The 15,882-nt window shown below is 40.5% G+C and overlaps 1 long non-coding RNA gene across 1 annotated transcript; it reads left to right on the forward strand.

Annotated features, from left to right (window-relative positions):
• Nucleotides 1-730: 730 nt before the first annotated feature.
• Nucleotides 731-15,304, forward strand: LOC123376933. Its single transcript, XR_006581999.1, has 3 exons — nucleotides 731-814; nucleotides 13,578-13,651; nucleotides 15,204-15,304. It is a non-coding gene; the product is annotated as an uncharacterized LOC123376933 (long non-coding RNA).
• Nucleotides 15,305-15,882: the final 578 nt, after the last annotated feature.

Here is a 15,882-nt window from a genome sequence, read left to right on the forward strand (position 1 = left end):
GTCAGATACACTTAACTGTACAGCAACACTTGGTGTATGGGTGTGAATCAAAAGGATGGCAAACAGCATGGCTCTTGAAGTGCATGATATCAACAGTTGTGTTTTTTCTCTTTCAATACGTCAGACTAGTTCACCACCAGTGGTAAGATAAGCCTCTGAATGTGTCAAGTAGGAGACATCCTGTCAGAAAATAGGGTGGAGTATCCTGCTCTCATTAGGCAGCATTGCAATTCATTTGGCAAGACCGGACTGTAATGTTCTGAATTCAAGGCATTGTGATGATAGAACCAAGATAGTCCAAGTTCACTACCGGGTGAGAGATGGATCAAGAATAGTGGAATTGGTAAGAGTACAATTAAAAGAGCACAATTCATACAAAAATAAATTTGTAAAATCAATTGTCACTTTGTTGTTGCTTTTAATGACTATTTGGCAAAGCTGTCATGGTGCTTTATTCATTTTCAAAATTACAGGGTTTTTACAGCTGCTTAAAAAAACACTAGATTCCATTTTTTTTTAAAGTATACACAAGTTCTGTATTTTGGCCTACATCGGGGGGTATTTAATTAAGTCTATTCTGTCTAACATGATCTGATGTCATTGTACAAGGATATGTTCTTTGTTAGCAGCACTCTTAGTTTCAGACTCCTCTGTGTATTTGAAACCATGGTAACAGAACAGTAAGCTAAAGCCAATGAGATAATGAGATATTCTCATTGTAATTGTGTTTCATGAGGGCACACGATCCCATGGGTGGTATCTGACTGTCTTACAACTGCTCACAGAATTTAAGAAACAGGCATATATTAGCAAGGTACCATTTTTCACAACAGCCATGTAAACACTTCTGACATGGCATTTTTAGTTGTTTCCAGCACATTAAAGAATATAATGTGCATTTATGTCACAGGAAATCATTCCGTTAATGAATATCAATATTTTAAAATCCTTAGAACTTCAAGGAACTTCAGGTTTGAAATGCATTAACAAGGCTGTGGGATGCTGTTTTGCATTATAATTATGATCTGTGCTCTAGCTTACACTGGGAGGAAGCTACGGAGGCTAAGAAAGGGGGAAATGAAATAGCATTGCCACAACTCTTAATCATCACAAAATGTTTATTTAAGAGTCTGTATAATACAGAGCATATGCAGCCTGCAAGATTTATTCTGTCACTTACATCCACAGTAAAATCTGAAAGTTCAAGAAATGGTTTAATTCTAAAACTTTTTAGAGCTAATAATGTTGGTGTTTTTCTCTTTCCATTGTACGGAAAGAGCAAATAAATATGATGTGAGCAGGTCTAAAATATTTTAAGTTTTTCCACAATCCCCTTTTTTAAGAGGTCGTGTATGACTCCCAAGTGTATTGAAACACATTGGAACCCTGCTTACTAAATTGCCATGACTGACTGACGGTCCTTTAATCAATAATTTAAAAAAAATTAAAAGATGATAAATTGGCTGGATGAATTAAACAGGGCTAAGGCGAATAGCCTCAAACAGAAATATGTACTTGTAATGTCACTAGAGCGCACACACAGCCCTGTTTTGTCCTTACAAAAGTCAAATGGCTTAAGAACCTGAATTATGTGTGCTTTGAAATATTTACACATCTGTTACCAGGCTAACATGAACCATGTTGCTGTGAGTTTATGAATGGGGGAAGTTGATTTGCTATTCATTCGACACAGTGTATGCTATAGTTTCTGTATAAAACATACTTAATGTGGTATACAAAAGTAAAATAGAAAATATAATTTTGGAGAACAGATTCAGTACTGGATTTGGTTTTCTTCTACTACGTCATGCTGTATGTTAGTTATTTTTGTGTCCTTTGTAATTCTCAGCATATGTACATTGATCTTTGCTTTTCCTTAGGTGCAATACAATTATCTTTGTCTGCCTGTGTGTGTATTGTAAACATATACAAAGGGACTATGTCCTGGCATTACCAGAGGATATGGTATTCATCTTTATGAGATAGTGGTGGCCTTGTATCTCACAAGGGGTGTAGCAAACCAAAACCTCAAATGGGTAATGAAGCACCCCTATGTGAAGATGAATTCTATATCTGTGCTGTCATGACATTAAATGTTCTTCTAGATATGCCATCAGTGTAGAAGTTTGGAACCAAATGCAGTTTATTATTATTTACAGTTACAAGTGAAGTCATACATTGATCTGAATCCCCTATTTTTATTTCTGACAAATAGCACCTGAAGAGGGTTTCCTATGTGGAAATGCTCAGTAAGGGCTGGATTCATTTTCAAAGGAAAAAAACATCCATATAGATTTCCTGAAATGAAAGCCCAATCAAGCCTGGTTTCTTGATGCATGATCAGGGCCAGACCTACCATTTTTGCGCCCCAAGCAAAAAAAAAAAAAATTCAGATTGCCGCCCAAACTGCCGAAGCAAAAAAAAGCTGTCCAGACTATGCCACCCTGAGAATGTGCTGCCCCAGGCATGTGCTTCCTCCGCTGGTGCCTAGCGCCGGCCCTGTGCATGATATTTAATAACAATGTTTAGACACATTTTTAAACCTCTCAAACCTTACATATCACAGATAAATATTTTTTAGGAAGTGATTTTTGTCAGACTGGGAATCCCTGAAAACTCTGTCCTTCTCTGTGATCTGGAGGGCAGCTCTGCTGTGTATTTATAGATCAAAATCAAACGCTGGGAGGATGTAGAATATAGAGTTTGTGTTGTCTTTGACACTTCATCCTCTTCACCTGCAGCTGCTCATCCACCATCTTGGTCCAGAAAGGCTTAAAATTTCAGAATTAAAAAAAGAATTTGGAGTTGCTGAGTGCTATATGGTTGGTTTCCGCCCCACATACACACATCATTCCACCATGATTAAACTGTTGGGGTTTTCTTAAAGATTTTTTTTTTAAATACTCATATTATACAAATTTACAGACAAAAGAGACTGGACAAAGCATGTACAAATTTGCACTCAGTGTGCCTGCTCCAAAGACCAGTGGAGTCTCTGGGCTTTCAATCAGGCCTAGTATGAGCCTGTGTTGTGTTGTACTGGGTGTGCATTTGGCACGTGCACTGGCAGGAAAACAATCTACCTTTGGAGAATAAAGACAGTGAGGATCAAACTTTTCAAAAATGAAACATTTCTTTGAGAGGGGTGAATATGAAGCGTTCATCAGAAAATAACTACGGCCAATGCAAAACAGGGAGTGCTGCACCTATGGCATTATTTTCCCCTCCTTCAATTCTAATGGAAATCCCTCTGCAGGATTCAGCTGTGCCTCCTCCTTACAGTGCCAAGAGCGGCACAGGGATGGGGGATGGGCACTCTTCATGCATTTTTCCTCCACCACCCCACTTGAAGTTAATAGCACCTGTAACAGAACTAATGTAGGCACTCCCTCACCAGTACAGCTGAATTCCCACTCACACATTCACCTTTAGCAGATGACCCAGGGCACCAACTGGCACAGCCTTGCAGGAAGCAGAGATGACCCCTGGCAGGTAAGGCTGGTAGAAGGCTGCTGGGTGGTCATGGGATCTGTGGATTCCCAAAGATTAATTGGATTTGGATATTGACCTTCCTTGTTCCATAGGGAGGGGTGGTAAACCCCATCCTTCCTCTCCATCTTGAGGAATTTCCAGTCCTCTGTGAAGCTAAGCTCTTCACAGAGGACAATGTGTCCATTATTTTCTCTCTCTCCCTTCTCTCCCCACCCCCCAAGAATATATGTTGATGCATACAACAAGTTAGATCCAAAGGAAACATTTATGTCTGACAGACACAGCTTAACAAAAAACAAACCAACAATTTTTGGTTGTCATTAGCAGCAGTATCTCGACTCCTGGACCAGTCCCAGGCACATCAGCAAGGCTGGAATTGATAATTGAAGAGTACAGGGATGATATCATTGTGCTCTAAGGATCAGAGATTGTCTAAAGGCAAAACAGAAGGCGGAAATAGGCGGGGCGTGGTTATGAACTTGATTCACATTTTATTCAGGGGATGACTTTTGAAAACAAACAACAGTTTTGATGCAGCAAGAGCTGACAAGATAAATTATATTTGTAGTTCAGCTACATATGCAGAGCTTTTTTATATTTAATTGAAAACAGATACTTAAAAAAACACAAGTCAAACTGGCATTTCTTAGCACCATCTCTTTGTTCCAGTTTTATCTTTATTTTAACAAAAACACCTGTTAGTAAATGGATGGTGAAAAAAGTACTTTCTCTCCACTACAGAAAGCTTTTTCAAAATTATGTACAAACAAACTGGATCATAAACTCTTCCGAGGTATAGTATCAGAGGGGCAGCTATGTTAGTCTGGATCTGCTACCGATGGCATGTGTGCACTCTTTGCTGCTCTTTCCGAGGTATAGTAGATCTATCCTTAGGCAAGCTGCAGAAGATACCCTCCCAGAAGATGAATCTATAACACAAAATACAGTGCCTATATGATGTGTGTTGACTGAGATTACCAACGCAGTGCACACATGCCATCAGTAGCAGTAACAACGTTTTTGTCACTCACCAATTGAAACTGGTTTCAGTTCAAATCTAGAAAGGGAGTTAATGACCTCCTAAGCCATGTGGCTTTCCCCTTGGTTCTCCTTTGCTATTTTAAATAACAAACAAACATAGACAAGTAGTAAATACTTTTACTCTAATAGAAAGTTTTGCTTTAGTAACATTCTGATATAGACTTCTGGGGTTTATGTAGTAATGTATGTTAACAATTACATCTGTGACTAAATTCCTTCCTGTAAACTATAGTATCCCATCAATTCACTGTATTTCTTCTACACAATCAATAGTAGAAAAATCTATGTTTGAGTACTTCTACACAAAATCATTGTCCTGGAACTCATTGGGCTGAAGTGAGTCTCCTGTTTCGCTGGGTTAGAACTCAGCCCTGTGCTATGCAGCTGTAAGGCATATGGAAATCCTCTGGACATTTCAGGACAATTACAATGGGTTGCCCCTGCTTCTGCTGCCGGGGCAAGGTGTAGGGCCATTCAAGTGGTGAGGACCTTTCGTAAGTGGCCTTGTACAGTTTCTGGATTTCTTCTGTTCCCACGATGTGCCTGGAGAGGTACTGTAGCCCTGGACTATTTAAGTGAGGCAACACAAATGTACACTCATAATTGCACATGTAATATTCTGGTTGTATATATTTTTTTCAAACTGAACTACTTAGACCCTTTCTAGGACCAAGGACAAATCTTGCTCATCCTCTGTGAATTGCACTTTAGAATTTAGGATGACTTTACTTTTCTGTAAACTGCTCACCGCTCTCCCCTACCCCACAAAAGAGCCCAGCGTGACTCCCGGCTGCTTCCTGCCATTTCCCATTGGCTGAATGCACCTGCTGTCCTTAGCTGCCCAACCCAAGTTCCCCTCACACCAGCTGACCACTTCAGCCTTCCCCACAAAGCACCAGTTTTCTCCCAGACTCATTCCTCCCAATTGCCTAATAGCCTATCATCTCCGACAAGAACCCAACCTAACTCCCTTCCAATTACCAGAATCTCCACTGTCCAGGTGTTATCTGCCTGGAAATCAAATGTTCTGGTAGTTGTGTTTAAAAACCTAATTTCTGGCCACCCTGAAGAAAGACAGAGGGAGGACTACATTTTTATCATTCTGCCTGTTATAACTAAATTCAGTAGTAATTATTAATCCTGGCAATCATTAGTTGGATTTTTGAAATGATGATTAATCTGTTAGTTTAGCATGCTTAACTGAGCGTAGAAACTTAATAATGCCAAATGAAATCGCTTTTTTGCTTTAACTTTACATCATGAATATAGTTAGGTACTTGCACGCTGCAACTGTCTGTGAATTGGCAAGTGTTCTCCTTCCTCAATTGTTTTTGACAAGGCAAGAAAATATCTGCAGGTTAACAGAAAATTCTGTGCTCTTGAATAAATTCAAGAGCACCATGTGGACAGCTGTCTAGGTGGGAACATCAGGCTCCATCTTTTTTTTTCTTTTTGTCCTTCTATGCACTGAATTTAGTGATGTGAAAGCTGGATACTGAGATCTAGTTATCCACACAACAGATATGGCAAGAGAAACGGTGAAACATTACTCAGACTGCTTCACCAATGTACTTCCATCCTGATCTGGAGGGGCCCACCCCTAAGAGTGAGAGAATAGTTTGGTTTACATGCCCATTCATCATCTGCACTCGGCAGAGACTGCCAACAAGCATGCTGGTTGTGAAAGGAATACAGACTGACATAGCTAACTACCAGATAGCTAAGACATGAGCTGAAATTGCCATGAATATTCATTATGATGGGAAATGGCCAAATCCAATTTTATGTTTGTTTGCTCTTCCTGAACATTCAACTCTTCAAGCTTTACTTCCGCAAATGAATGTGGAAAGTGGAAGGTTCACTCATATGCTCAAATATTCAGCAGAAGCAAATTTCAGATTGCATATGAGATCATAAATGTAATTTGTTCTGGTTCAGTTAATTACGTAAGTTGTAGGTGGTGTTTTGGTTTTTGGAAGGATTTTTTTTTCTGTTCCCTGATTGGACTTTTGTAGTTAAGCCATTACAGTGTAATCTGTGGATATTGCAACAGATTATACAACTGGAAATTCAAGCTGCGTTGATTAGTTATGTACGTTAGTTTTTAACAACTGACAGCATGAATTGTAGTAAACCCAAATAGGACAATTTGCCAAGAAACACATGAATAATTTCAATAATTAACACATTTGAGAACATAATAAGTTGTTTGTAACAACTTGAGAACAGGAAAAAAGAAAAAATTAATTGAATAAATGATTTCTCATTAATTATATGCTTAGTTCCACAGTCAGATTTTAACTATTAACCTAGCAGTGAAAGGTGCGAGTCTACCTCCTTTCATTATTTCTGATGAAAATGTGTACTCCCCATAAGATCCAATTTGTTACTTCCAATGTAGAGGTACTTATTGTGTATGGTTTACAATTCTCTATTCATGCAATACCTGTACTGGCAGATATTTCAGGGTACAGATGATGTGCTAAAGGATACTGCTGCTTAATTTCCTGATTTACTATATACCCCAATATTCTCACATATAGTGCCATCAGACCTGGGCTGAAGCATTACATGTTTTGTGTATACACATAGAAATTTTCAAATAGCAACAACAGCCTGCTGAAAGTAGCCATATGTGTAGGATATGTATTTTGTCCATAAAATAAAACCAAACTAAAACCTTAATATTCATTACCTGTGAAATATATAACATGTTATCAGTAAGATCCAAAAATTAGAATTTCAGACAAGATATATTTACTGCTTTATGAAGCTAAAACAAATACATTACATGATTTTCAAGAATAAAAAAAGTGGACAGTGTCTTTTTTGTTCAAACATACACAACTTTCCTACAGGTGGTGCTGTAAAGCTAAATTATTTCAAGTCAGTTCAAATTGTGTCTATTCAGTCAAAGTCTATCCAAAGCACCTTGTGTGTGTATTTCACTTAGAATGAGAGCATTTTTAAAAAGTTACAAAATATTTTGTATACAATATATACTTTCTTGAAATGCCACTTCTAAAAATAAACATGTCTTTACTATATAAGAAAAGGGGATATAATGTGTGTACAAAAAAAGTGATCCTTAACTGTTAACATTTGCCATAATCTTCTCTTTAACATGAGGTATAATGCAAACCTTGTCTATAAAAATGTTTTAAGAAGTGTGCTTTGAATGCGATACTAGGCAGAGCATTGGCAAGAGATGTAGAAATGATCCTATAAACTTAAGCCGAGTTGATGAAGCAGAAGAATCTACTTAGCCTGAAACAAGTAGACCCATATAACCACTCATGACCAGACTTCTCCTCTGGTTTTCCCTTTTCATTACATTTTATACATTGAAGACTAAGCTTAGCATAAAGCCAAAATTCGCTGCTATCCGAAAGCCTACGTATGGGCTGAGGAGATAAAACTTCACAGAGGCAAAGGGGCAGATCCTTTGGTGTGATGTAGCCACTTTGTGCCTCACTGCCAGTGGACTGTGGCTGCAAAACCTGTTTGAACAGCCCCGTGTAAGGGTGATTCGGCAATCCTGTGCCACACATCCTTCCACGGTACCAGTGTTGCTGGGAAAGGGGGTATGGTTAGAGAGAAGTGGGTATGTCAGGATCCCCTTCACTCTCTTACTCTGGCTGTTTTTCATTTCCTTATGGGGCCTCCACAAGTTAGCATGCAGCTCAAGGAGGAAGCTGTGCACAGTAACACCAGGCCCAAAGCATTTGAAATCAGAGCTTTAAGCCACCTTTGCCTACTACCCGTCATTTAAATTCTGTGTATTTTGGCCTTGCCTGAAAATCTGGCCTAAAGAATGAATATATATATGAACAAATGAGAAAATGAGTAAGACTGAAATGACAAACTAGGTGAGGTCCACTTGGATAAGATGACGTCCATTTGGCTTTAGGCTGTGGTGAAGGCAGCCATGGTAGTTATGAGGCTGTGAAATAAAAGTAACCCCTCATATCTACTTTCTGATGCTAATATGGTAAGCACCCTCAGTAACACCACAGCGTCCACTAAACCCCATTCCCAAGCTGCAGCTATAAGTGGTCCCTGCCCCATCCCTCGTCAGTCTCCACACTCAGCCAAACCTCTTCCTTGATTTGAGTTAATAGGCTATATGATTTTGCCAGCAGCACAGCACGGGGCTGGTACTGAAATGATCTTGATGCCTGATATGTTTGGCAATCACAGATGTTTCAAGCTATATCAGTCACCAGAACAGAAGTCTATCTTTTTTTTTAAACTGTGAGAATGGTTACATTCCTGTCAATGCCCACAAATGAAATCCATGCCCAATGGGCCATCCCAGGACAAACCTTTCAGATTAAAAGAGCACTTCAGACTGCTAAATCTATTGTGCTGAATTCCATGGAGCTTAGGATTCTGCTTTTTGACTGACTATATAAATTAGATATGTAAACCCTACCTTTGTCATGGATCAGAATTTACTTGGGCATTTGGGGGTGAGGGAGGGGAATCACCAAGAAGCTATGGTGGCTGCTGCTGTTTGTATTACTATAGTATTAGGGTTCTATTGTGCTAGGCCCTGTACAAACATCTAGTGAGACACAGTTCTGGTCCTGAATAGCTTAGTGTAAATAGGCAAGACAGACATAGGAGGGCTGGGTAAGAAAGTCAAAGGGAGGGGAAGTGACTTGCCCAGTGTAACGCAACGGGTCAGCGAGAGAGCTGGCAACAGAACCTAGATCTTGTGAGTCAGTCTTGTGTTTTAGTCACTGGACCATACTGTTTCTCACTCCTTCCCACAGCTCAACCGTGCCCCTTCGGTCAAACTGCTTTCAAATTCCCGTCCTATTATAGAACCCTCCAGTCACGTGGACCCAGCCCCTTGCCAGAGCAGTCCGGGTCAGGGCTCTACTCAACCCCTTCCAAAGTCCCCCCTCTATCTAGTACCCCAATCCCATCTCTCAGCTGTCAAAACCTTAAAACTATAAAAATAATGCAGCTTTTGCTTTTGTTTTGCCTATGTAACCCAAACTCAGATGTGGCAGGAAAATGTTTTTGTTTCCATTAATTGTTACAACAGTGTCTCAAAGTGAGTTGTCTTCATCTAGCCCGTAAAGCACACACATTCCAAGTTAAACAAACAAATCATCATTTTCTAATTCTCTTGCCTTTGCTTTGCATGTAGAAGTTTGAAGTGAATGATATGTGTCCTGCAGCTTGCTGAGTAATAATACATTTCACTCGGTTATTGTGCTATATCTGCAAAGGGAAATTTAAGCAAGGGAAACTTAAGATTTTATTTTAATGTGTTTTAACAAAGGGAAAAAACACACCCCATTGTTCTCTGACATGAAGGGGGTTCCCCACACGGGAGGATAACATAACCCTGCCTAAGGCCATGTGTAGTACCTGTAACTGCTGATAAGTGCAATGGGCCAAAATGAGATTTTTTTTGTTTTGTGCAGTTGTGCACAAACTTTTTCACCAATACATTTCTCACACTTTTCCCAAGCTATAAATCCCAACCTACATAATTCACTGGCCCAGGTTTTTATCCAGAATAGCTTGAGAAATAGATTTCCAACTTGAAATAGCACACAAACATCTTTGGGAATTTGGGAGTGAGAAAAGAAGCCAGGGCTGCATAAAACAATACATGTCACTCATTCTCACAAGTCAGGGCCAGGTACATTGTCTATACTGGGAAGATGCATCATGTTAGTAAACATCTTAACTGGCATGTTTTAATGAGTACAATGTTACACAATTTTATCATTAGTGTGGATCAGGCATAGATGAGGCCATGAAATCTGGTTCCACTTGCAAGCTGCTTTCTCTGGCCAGGAACAATGTAGATAGGAGGTGGCTCAGTTATATGGGAGGTGTGTTTGGAGGGTATCATTTAGGCCAGGGAAGGGAGAGGCAGGGGGAACAAAAGTGGAGGAGGAAGTGCAGCTCTTGCTGGAGCAAAAGAGAGGTAGGGAGAACTGAAAACAGGCTTGTTCATCTCCAGCCTCTCAGTAATGAGCAATGACGATGAGAAGGCTAGCCTTTGATGCTCTAGCAGGGGGTTGATCTCGGGATACTCTACACCCACAGTGTTACACAACATCCTCTGTCCCTGCTTTGGTTCTCTGCCTCTTGCATTCAGGACTGTGAATCAATTGGAGACCAGGTAGCTGGTGGGTAGGGCTGCTCTCGTCATTCCTCTGCGGCTCTGTAGACCACGTGGTGGTAGTGCTCCGTTGCAGAGTTGGAGACTTAAAATGAAGGGTTGATTCTGATCTCTCACCTGTTTTGTGTCCATGGCATCTCACCGACTTCAGGGGACTTCTTCCTGATTTAACTCAGTGTGTGACCAGAATCAGGCCGTGTGTGTCTATAATGCTTCAGAAATTAATTCTAGGGTACCAAAAGAAGCCAGGGCGCATCAGACATTTAAACTGTAGAAGTCGTGGTCCAGCACAATGTATCCAGTGTTCCAGCCTCAAACAGCCACCAAATCCTTGTCAGTCAGGGGAGTTGCAGATCAGCTGACAAGAAAAACACATGCCAATGCCCTCTGCCACACCCTATTGTCAATGGTGCCCAATGGTGGTTATTAGTGCTGGAGTACTCACCTTCTGTACATAGCCCTACAGGAAAGGTGAACATGTTTGTTGAGGTCATGAAGAGACCTGTTGGGAGGGGAGAATCTGCTCATCACCAGAGGAGATCTCCTTCTCCTAATCACCAGAGTGCCCGAGAACCTGCTGCCTGCCATTATATTGGAGGTAGTAGAAGGATGCTTTTTGGACTAATAGCCTTTTCTCCTTTTCTCATGGAGCTGTTAGCTAGGAAGTAGAGGTGACCTCAGTACATACAGTTCTGTCTGGGAAAACAATAATCTTCCTTGGGTTTCTGAATGTAGACATCTCTCCCCACCCCAACCCCAACATATGTGTATTGGCATATCAGAGGCACAATTACCTTGAGTTCGTTTGACACACATGACGGTCAGGACCCTATGAGTCCTTGCATTCATAGTAGAATTCCTGCACTGCATACTCCAGGGAGCTTATGGCAATTCTGCGGTCTAGTAGCCACAAAGGCTGCCTTTCTTTTGGATGAGACTCTAACCCAAGATACATTTTCAAGGGGCTAGATTTTAACTGTTTCATTAGGGCTACATCTGACTAATGCTGCCCTAATGCAGCTGTGCAGAGTAATTAGGAGTAAGGATACACCTTCTTGCCCTTTCCCCCTCCATTCTCTGCACTGTGACCACTTTAAGGCTGCTAACATCATGGGTCTGGGACCGCTGCATTGTGCAGCAAAAGGGCAAGGTTGGCCTAAGCAGGCCAATAGCAGTGGGTGGGTGCAAGGCGAGAGTAGTTCTGCTAACTTACTTCCAGACATGCTCAAGATGGGAGTGAGTCACCATTTCTTCCTGCAGCAGCTTCTGGGACAGTGCAGCTGCATAAGGCCCTTTACACACGGCTGAACCTAAAAGGCTTGATCTAGGCCTTTTAATTAAACAAATTAAACTAAACCCAGAGCCAAGTAAAGAGACTGACTAGAGAAAGAAAGCACAAAGACTATATTAAACTTTTTTTAAAACACAAACTAATTTCCCTTGAAAGTAATATTAAAATATTAGTCAGACATGGATTTAACCCAGCCAGACTAGATAGCAAAGACACAAGGAGAGAGAAATGGCTGCCACCTGACTTATCATGATGATCCTTTTCTTTTTTGGTTCGGTTTTCCTTTTCTTTATAAATAACTAAACCTCTAAAACTAGTTCAATTTGTTTTTTCACAATCCATAGTTATTCATCTTGGTAATTTTTTTTCAAGCTTGTAATTTCAGCCATGGATCACAGTACAGTGCTTGTGAAATAAATCTGTTATCATAGCTTGCATATAATTAGTTCTAAATCCATGTGGTTTAGTTCCAGTATCAGGACGTACATTAGGCATCAAAAACACTTAAGATGCTGGCCCTGGCCACACTTTATGACTGTCATTTACTGAGCCCAAGCAACAAATATTTAATGTGACAGCAACATTAAAATACAGCTCAGCTGATAAAGAAACATGTCCTGCAATTTGCATTGCATGATGCAATGATGAGCCGTCCATGCTAACGATGATGCAGCTTGTCTGGTGCAGAAAGCCTTTGTTGTTGAAACGTGGAGCTCCTAAGGATGTGTCATGCTGGCAAGGAAAGAACTAATATTTTTAATTACTAGTGTAAATAAGCTACTTATGTTAGCTTGGATTGCAATAAAAACAGACATGAAAGAAGACATTTTTGCAAAGGCTCATCTGATGTCATGCAAGGTTCCTGGATCTCATGTTAAGCTAAATGTACAGAACAGCTTCCATGAATATGCTGCTTTTATGAGTACATAAGAATACTTGCATTTTCTATTTTCCTCTTTGTGGTGTCTGCATAAAGTCCAAGAGACCAGAAGAGAAGAAATAAGCTTTTAAAACTAAAATGTAATCCCAGTGGACAAAGCCCTTTCAGCCCCACTTGTAGAGTAAATAGCAAGCACTGACCACAACACCCTGGCTTCATTCCCTGTTTGTCAGCTCCAGTACAGGGACGTTGGCATCCAAAGTTCTCAAGCTTCCCACTTTTCTGGGACTTTTCAACAGTTTTGTTCCAAGTGTGTCTATTCGACTTTGGTGGTGGGTTGAAGGATCTATTAGAGTCATAAGAATTATATTGTGAAAGTAAAATGATAAGGCCTGATCCTAAGAGGTGCTGAGCACCCACTTCTCCTGACCAAGAATACATTTTGCTCTATTTTTACATTTCCCCCCACCCTCAACATTTCAAATTCTTTGCTAATTGTTTCACACTCTTCCCGTCCCATGATAGACATTTAAAAATTTTATTAAGATGATGTTAAAAAAAAAGTGAATGGTACAGAGTTTAAGCATAGAAGTTTCTGGTTATCAGGGAATAACATACAGATTATCGAGGGTGCAAAGTTTGGTTTAAGATCGGGTGGCATAAGTAATACATAATCTGTAATATCCTTCTACATTTGATTTTATTTTTCTTTTCCTTCACAGGCTGAGAACTGTGTTAGGATTCCTGAAAGATTCTTGAGGGAGCTGCTTGCATGTGATCACTCTCCCAGATATAAGTAAGTGCAGAGATCTACAGTGATTACAGAGTGGTGGGAACTATGGTGAAAGTAATAGTGCATCATGTGGCATATGCAGTCCAGAAATGGACCTAAACACCAAACTATAGGTCTAGATTTAAGCTCCTTTAAAGTTCAGGCTGATCTGGATCTGGGGGATTCATTTAGGCCTAAATCTACTGATAATTTTTTGAAAATAAATTGTGGTAGATTTGGGTCAAGAGCGTTCTTTAAAATATTGCATCATACTAGGCAACCTCCTGAATATAGCTGTCATCATTTTAGGATGTCTGCCCTGGGGGGGAGTTCATTGTGCTGGTTGTCATTTCTTCATCTGGAAGGTAAAATTTCTCCCCCCACATTGGATATGGATTATTTTCCACAATGATGATGCATTTTTAAAAATAAAAGATTATTCCCTCCCTGCACCCCGCTAAGGTGTTCCAGGTGCTTCAAAGTAGTGCTTGGTAGGCATCATTCAGTCCAAGCATCAAATTAAACAATAAACATGCACAATAAGTGCTCCAAAAACAGCATCAGAGAGCGCCTGTATTCTGGCTGCCCATGGACCCACACCTAGCTCCTGGGGCAAATTATTCTTGCCAGGCGCAGAAGTGACTTGTCAAGATAAAGAAGAGCTGGATTGTACATTCACAAATGCACTGACTAACCAGGCTCCTTATCCCTTCTGTGTCTATGCCATGGGAACATAGTGGAGGGTGAATTCTGCTGGTTTGGGGAAGTCATGAGTGATGCTAAGCAGTTGCACCCTATGCTTATCCTTCTGGTGCTAATGATTTTAAGATATAAACCTGGCAAAAATTATATGGAGGAGACAGATACTTGGTCATATCTGTATATTGAGAAAATGTAACATCCAATCCAACACTTATTAAAGTCAACTGGAGCCTTGCCATTGATGTCAATGGATATTGGTTTAGGCCCATAGTTGGCAAGCTTGGAAAAATGGGCATAATTGGGAGGACTATAAACAATACGCAGCCTCACTTTTTCTTTAAATTCTCCCTAATTTAAGCGCAGTGATGACGAAGGGCTTGTCTACACTTAGGAGGCTTCAGCAGCACAACCACTGTCGCACTTCAATCACGACCCTACCTACGCTGACAGGAGAGCTTCTCCCATCAACTTAGTGAATCCACCTCCCTGAAAGGCAGTAGCTATGTCAACAGGAGAAGCTGTCCCGTTGATATAGTGCTGTCAGTGCTGGGAGTTAGGTCGGTATAACTCCATCGCTCAGGGGTCTGGAAAATCCATACCCCTGAGTGACGTAGTTACATTGACATAAGTTGCTGGTGTAGACCAAACCTGAGCTTGAACATTGTAAGACTCATTCAACTGAAGGCGCAATTCAGCCTATGCCAGAAGAAGGTCTGCTTAAGCCCACAGCATAAAATATACTCACAAGGTCTACGTGGTCCCAGTTAAGCCCTATATTTTCATTTAAGTGGGACATAGGTGGCATATAGGCCTAGTGCTGGTCCTCTACACCTGGGCTGAATTTCACCTTTAACAAAAGGTTTGTGGTTTTTAGGACCTTGTGTAACCTTCTGCGCTGGGATGAATTTCAGCCGGTGGTATAGCTTCTGACGCTTACAGTGTAGTGGACAGTGTGGAAAAGCCTGGAGACCTGGTATGTACCCAGCCATCCCCCCACGAAAAAGCAAATGAAAAAGCACTAAATTTATTTGCTTTTTAAAATCTGACTGGTACCCAGCAGTTGTTATTACAGATTAAAGATAAGGAACATTGAAAAGCAAATTCTATTAGGTACCCTGGATTTTATTGTAAAGCACTTGAGGTAAGAGGGTTATGAAAAGTACTATACAAGTGTTTTATATCACTATTAGTTTTCAGAATTAGTTTCATGCAGCCCTGAAAAATGTAAGTGTGAACATGAATGAATTCATTCCTTTTTGTTTATTGCCACTGCCATACCTAGATCTAGCTGGCTTGCCTCGCTGAGCTTCGTAAGTTGCATTTTGTGGTTTCAGATTGTCAGTGAGGTCACTCACTGATTACTCAGATACACTGGCCTGAAGGTATTTATGTGATCACTGCAGTCTGCAGAAAAGCTGCCCTTTAGAACAAGGCAAATATATCCCTGCTCTTGATGGCTTCAGGCTCTGCAATGGGGGCTGACCTGACAGCTGCTTGTCCTCAGGGAGAAATAAAGGAAAATGGTGAAACACATGCTATTTCCACAAATTTCC

Source organism: Mauremys mutica, chromosome 9, assembly GCF_020497125.1.
Source record: "Mauremys mutica isolate MM-2020 ecotype Southern chromosome 9, ASM2049712v1, whole genome shotgun sequence".
Lineage (NCBI taxonomy): Eukaryota > Metazoa > Chordata > Testudines > Geoemydidae > Mauremys > Mauremys mutica.